We start from the raw sequence: 6,737 nt of genomic DNA, 5'->3' as shown, positions 1-6,737 counted from the left end.
GCATAACCCAAGCTTTTACATAAATCACTGCACAGATAAATCAAACTGTGGCTTCACATAACAGACATATTTTTGTTACAGGTCTTTCTATCACATTTGTTTTGGTTTGAAGACGAACCACACGTACCAAACCCTTCTTATCTGGAAAGGTTTTGAGTACTCTTCCAAGCACCCAAGACCCACGTGGTGCTGTGGAGTCCATCATCATGACAACATCTCCCGGCATTAAACTCCTTTTTTCCTTTGTCCATTTTTGACGCTCTTGCAGTAATGGTAAATACTCTCGGATCCACCTTTTCCAAAAGAGGTCAGAGATGTATTGAACCTGTTTCCACCGTCTCCTGGTGTACAGATCTGTCTTGTCGAAAAGTCCTGGTGGAAGAATTGGTTTCCATTTCATGAGCAGTAAGTGGTTTGGTGTTAAGGCTTCAAGGTCGTTGGGGTTCTCTGACAGTTTTGTGATGGGGCGATCATTGAGCATTGCCTCTGCTTTGCATAGCACAGTATGAAATCCTTCATCATCTAATGTTTGTTGACGAAGCACAGAACTGAGAACCTTTCTGATCATTCGTATGAGACGCTCCCAGGTGCCACCGTGATGTGATCCAGATGGTGGGTTAAAACTCCACTTGATTCCTCTCTGTGATAAGGCCTTTTCAATTTGGTTGTGATTTAAAGCAGCCAGGGCTTCTCGTAGCTCTCTCTCTGCTCCCACAAAGTTGGTGCCATTATCCGATCTTATGTGTGAAAATTGTCCTCTTCGAGAGATGAATCTTCTCAATGCGTTGATACATGAGTCAGTATCTAGAGAGTAAGCCACTTCCAGGTGCACGGCCCTGCTTGTCATACAAGTGAACACAGCTCCATACCTTTTTACAGTGCTCCTCCCTCTTTTCACATCCACTGGCCCAAAATAATCTACGCCGACGTTAGTGAATGGCGGTAGATCAAGAACCACTCTCTCCTCAGGTAAGTCAGCCATTTTTTGTTCACCCATTTTTCCTCCATAAAGCTTGCAGAACAGGTATTTTGTTATGACCTTCCTTGCTGCAGAAACACCACTCGTGATCCAGAATTTTCTCCTTGCAGTGGAAAGGACGTGATTTCTGCCTCCATGGCCAAGCTGTAAATGGAAGTGACGGAGAATAAGGTGAGAGATGTGCTGGTCCTTTGATAGGATGAGGGGATGTTTTATGTCCTCAGGGATAGCTGCTTTGCTCAGCCGTCCCCCAACACGCAGAAGTCCATTTTCTAAGATAGGATCCAGTTTAAAGATGTTACTGCTTCTGGGTATCTCTGGATTGCTGGAGGTTAGCGCAGCAATTTCCTCGGGGAATCTTTCTCGTTGACAGAAGGCAATTATGGCTGTCTCAGCCTCTGTGAGGTCTTCCAGCAAGACTCTTTGATTCCCAAGTGAATTTCTGAATGCTTGCATCTCCTTTAGCACATTCACTGGTGCTCCATTAGCACTTGTGTTAGCGAGCTGCAACTCCTTTCTCTTTTTACTCAGCTTCAGCAGAGCTCCTTTCAGCTTGATGATCCAAGCGACTGCGACCTTTAACCTTTGCCAGTCTGAGAAAAAGGTTATCAGCTGAGAAGTGGTATTGGTGCTGACAACTGTTGCATTGACCCTGAGGTTCCCTTTTACCTCTGGGTCATCGACAGTCACATTGAAATCCATAGGCGATTTTGGCCACTTCTCTTCAGGATCCCATAGAAAGCAGGCTTTCTTCAATGGAAGCTGTAGCTCTGATTGAAGCATCCTATCCACTCTGACAGCAACAACAGCAGCTGTTAGCTCCAAGCGGGGAATGGTAACAGCCTTAAGTGGAGCGACTCTGGCTTTACCAAACAGGAAAGCAATATGCACCATTTCCTTCACATTCTGCATTCTGAGGTAAGTAGCCGTACCATAGCCGCTCTCACTAGCATCAGAGAAATGATGCAATTGAGCGCAAACTATCCTTCCAAATCCTTCGGGCTTGACACACCTGTTGACCTGAAAATCTGCCACCTTTTCCAGATCTGTCAGCCACTTGTTCCACCTTTCTTGGAAAGCTGAAGGTATGGGATCGTCCCAATCACATTTCATCCTGCATAGGTCTTGTAACAGCAGTTTGGCAGGGAGTATGAGAGGTACTAGGAATCCTAATGGATCATAGATGGAGCTGATCATGGATAACATACCTCGTTTGGTGGAAGGCTTCTCTTTGACTTTCAGTTTGAATTTGAAACTGTCTGTTTCAATACACCACTGCAAACCTAGAGCCCTGTCCACGGGCAGCTTGTCTCTGTCTAGGTCCAGCTCACACAGGGTTTTGGATCTGAGCTCCTCTGGGATGCATTGCAGCACTTCCCTGCTGTTGCTGATCCACTGAGTTAGAGTGAACCCTCCTTTGCTACATATGGCTATGAGGTCCTTAGCCATGGTGACAGCATCCTCTTCAGAGGGCAGACTCTTCAGGAGATCATACATGTAGAAATTCCTGTTGACTGTCTCGACCACAGCTGGTGAAAAGCTGGCCTGGTTGTCTTCAGCAGTCCTCCTAAGAGCATAACAGGCGCAACTGGGAGAGGAAACTGCTCCAAATAAATGGACAGTCATACGGTATTCTACAAGATCTTGCTCCAGATTACCTTGATGCCACCACACAAAACGCAGGAAGTCCACATGTTCCTTTGCCACCTTTACTTGGTGGAACATGGCCTTTATGTCTGCCATTAGTGCCACACGATTCTGCCGAAACCTCATCAGGACCCCTACCAAAGAGCTGGTCAGGTTTGGGCCTTGCAAAAGCTGACTGTTGAGCGAGACCCCTTTNCCTACCAAAGAGCTGGTCAGGTTTGGGCCTTTCAAAAGCTGACTGTTGAGCGAGACCCCTTTATATTCTGCTCCACAATCAAACACGACCCGTAGCTTATGTTTTCGTGGATGGTATACACCATGATGCGGTATATACCACACTTTACCCTTTGTCGCCTCCAACTGGTGTTGCGGCACTTGTTCAGCGTAACCATTGCTTATGACCTCAGTAATAAAGTTGGTATACTCCTCATGAAAGCTTGCATTTCTTTGAAGCTTCCTCTTCAGACCACGGACACGCTGCAGAGCAATGGTAAGGTTGTTTGGCATTGAGACGTCTTTCCCTCTGAAAGGTATTTGGAACCTGTAGTGTCCGTTCTCAAGCTGAACAGAGCCCTCCATTATTTCTACGAACTTCTTTTCCTCTCTTGACATTTCCTCTTGTTCTGTAAAGGACCTTTCGATGAAGTCGTAGTTGTACTGACTAGTCAACAGCTCCTCTATTCTGTCAACCACAGTTCTGTTGGCATGAACTGAAGGGTAACCACTCTCACTATCACCATATCCATGTACTGAACCATTTATTACCCACCCCAGTAAGGTTTTGATGGCGTAGGGCCCTTCACCCTGACTGTTAACCACCTCCCACGGTTCCATCAGTTTGGATGCATTGGTGCCAATTAACAGATCAACATCAGAATTTATGTGAGGGATTTTAAGCTCTTTCAGATAGGGCCATTTGGTCAGCTTCTCTTCACTGATTATGTTGTCTGTGGAGACAGGCATTTCCTTTTGAGTAAACACACTGGGGAGCTTAAAGAAATGTTTGCCGGATAAGTCTGAAATCTCCAGGCCTTTAGCAATAGAACTTGTTACTGTTTTATCATGACCCATGGTGCGAAGATGAATCTTGGTCTTTCGTCCTTGAGTGTTCAACCTACGAAGGAGTTTTTCAGAGCAGAAGGTACCTGTACTCCCTGGGTCCAGGAAGGCATATGTTTCAATTACCTTATTTCCTTTTGAACTCTTCACTTGTACAGGCAAGATGGGAAGAATACCATTGCGGTGGCCAGCCCCTGTATGACCACAAGTTGAGGAAGTTGTGCAGCTTTCAGTGAACCTCTTTAGCTGCTCTGTATCCTTCTGATTCCCTCTTTCCTTTTGTCCAATGTGCAGAATACTGGGGTGCATTTGGCTGCAGTGTTTGCAAGTGATGCGCCTTTCACAACTCCTGCTTAAGTGTCCTGTGTTCAGGCAGCAAAAACATAGGCCTTTCTCCTTTAGAAAGTCTAATTTTTCTCTGTGTGATTTTTTACCCAGTTGATGACATTGTTCCAATACATGACCATCATGTGCACAATACAAACAAGAGGAAGAGTTGGTCTTGGAGACATCTTTTTTCTGAGCGTCTCCATTATTGTGAGCACTTGCTTTGCATTTATCATTAATGGAAACATGAGTTGCAAAAGTATTTCTTTTGAATTGTGGTTTCATTTGAGACTTACTTGGTCTTGTTATTCCTTTAACAGGTGGTGTGTCCTGTAAGTCACCGAAGACTGGATCTGAGGTGATTCTGATCTGCTGCTCAATGAAGTTCACAATGTCTGGGAAACGTGCTCTGCGACCAGTTCTCTCACATATTTCACTTGCCTTTGTTCTCCATTTTTCTCGGAGTTTATACGGGAACTTCTGAATCAGGATTCTCATGTTAGCTGACATGCTTAGCTCTTCTAAATATTGTAACTCCTCCATAGCATTGCAGCATTCACGAAGGAAGAGTCCATAAGCTTTCAGTGCTTTAGTATCCTCAGATTTGATACTTGGCCAGCCAATGACTTTTTCCATGTAGGCTGCTGTTATGTTGAATTCATTTCCAAAATGATCCTTAAGCAGCTGCTTCGCTACAGCGTATCCTCTTTCAGCGGTCATGTGAAGGCAGCTGCGCACAATGTCCCTTGGCTGCCCCCTTGTATACTGCTCAAGGTAGTACAGACAGTCTCCTTTACACTTGGTCTTTGCCTCCACACAGTGCTCAAATGCCGTCATAAATGAATTGAACTGCAGAGGATCTCCATCGTAAGTTGGAATTTCCCGATGTGGCAGTAACTGTGATGTTTGCATTTGAACAAGAAGAGCCATTATATCATTTTGTTGTTGCAACACACTGTAGAGGTCTCCCACTGATTGATTTTGACCCGGCACAGATGGATTGCTTTGTGTGACAGCTGGATTTTTAGGCAACTCAAAATGAGGCGGTAGAGAGCTTGAGATGACAGGTGAGCTTATTTGCGAGACAAGAGGCTTTGAGATGGTGTTGACCGGATAAGCTGTGGGGTCCAACTGCTGACTGTAGTGAACTGTGTTTGGATCAAATGCAACCTCATTTTTTGACAACGGCTCAGCGTAGCCTTGTAGTGAATGATGAGACACGTGCTGCTGAGAGGGCTGAGGCACAAATTGTGAGGCATGTGGATTGAGGAAAGCAGGCGTGGTTTTAGGCTTAGTCCCTTTGTTGAAATAGGACTCCATTCCGTCCGAGTGCTTCGATGCAAAGCTGCCTCTACTGCTGCCGCTGGCCTGTAGCACTGCCAGCTTAGCACTAGCGACAGCTATCTCGGCTCCAGTAGCCGCTCCGACGCGCGGTCCCGGCGGCTCCAGCAGCCCGCTCCGCTCCGATGCAGCTCCAAGCCCGCTGCGGCTCCAGTTGCGGCTCCAGTTGCTGCTCCGACGCGCGGTGTCCTGGCGGCTCCAGTAGCCGAGAGACAGGTGAGTAACACAGCGTTCACTTTACTGGCTGGTTGAATCAATGGGTTTTCTTCTTCCAAACGAAGCAGTTTTCGACCTAATTGTAGTGACTGGTCCTGTAGCCACTACTGGATGCTGATTAATTTTGTTTTGACGTGTACTCGGGCAAGGCAATAAACCAACGAAAACTTCCTTTGCGTTTGAAATAATAATGTTCATTTAATTTCTTGCAGAAGCCACATACTTAATACTTGTCCACATAAATTATAAACAGAAAAACGCACAAGCACAAGCACAGTCGAAAACTGTTTGCTTCTCCCAACTAATCAGCCACACCTGTGCAACACTGAGTAAGCTCAAGTAACCTGTCTGACCCCCCGCCAACATCCGGGTAGGGTCAGTAAACAAAGGAAATACTGCTCCCTGTATTTTGGAGGTACAGAATAAATAAACAAACACAACATGGCTCCTACAACTAGTCCATACCCATTGAGTGCACAGTTGCCCATGTACAGTTTCACTGTGCATATGACTGAAAGGATCTTATCTACACTCTTCTCTTAGAGTTCTCTTTTAAAGTTCATTTTATAATGATTATTTATGTTTTTATTCTGTATTGTGATTTTAATGCATTTTCTTGTTCTGTAAAGCACTTTGAATTACTTTGTGTACGAATTGTGCTCTACAAATAAACTTGCCTTGCCTTGCCTTTCACATGGTGTGTTTGGGATACAGGTCACAGGAAATTGCAGATTAAATAGTCAACTGAACCCATTAAGAAGAGCAATGTATTCAGACAGAGTGTTTGTGAAGTTGATAGTACGATTGATTTATTGAAAGTACAGTAGATTGACCACGTCAGTGAGTAGAAAAACGTGGGACAGACAGAATGACTGACTGACAGAATGACACACTGATACTGAAATTAGAAAACACCACCACCAACATTGGTCCACAGGGGGAGCCACAGCAATCGGTTGCAGTTTAGCCATTTTGAAGCGTTTTTCTGTTGTTATAGCGCCACCCAGTTGCCAATTAGAGTTAAATTTCTCCAGTCACCTTGAGGCATCCTGTTCTACATATCTACCAAGTTTAGTAAAAATCCATATGGCGGTTAGGCCTAGATAAGAAATGAGCTCTCTAGCGCCCCCATTTTGTTTGATGGGGTCAATAATGGAGGGGTCCCCTC

Source organism: Epinephelus moara, chromosome 9 (genome assembly GCF_006386435.1).
Source record: "Epinephelus moara isolate mb chromosome 9, YSFRI_EMoa_1.0, whole genome shotgun sequence".
Lineage (NCBI taxonomy): Eukaryota > Metazoa > Chordata > Actinopteri > Perciformes > Serranidae > Epinephelus > Epinephelus moara.
Note: the sequence above shows the minus strand (reverse complement) of the source record.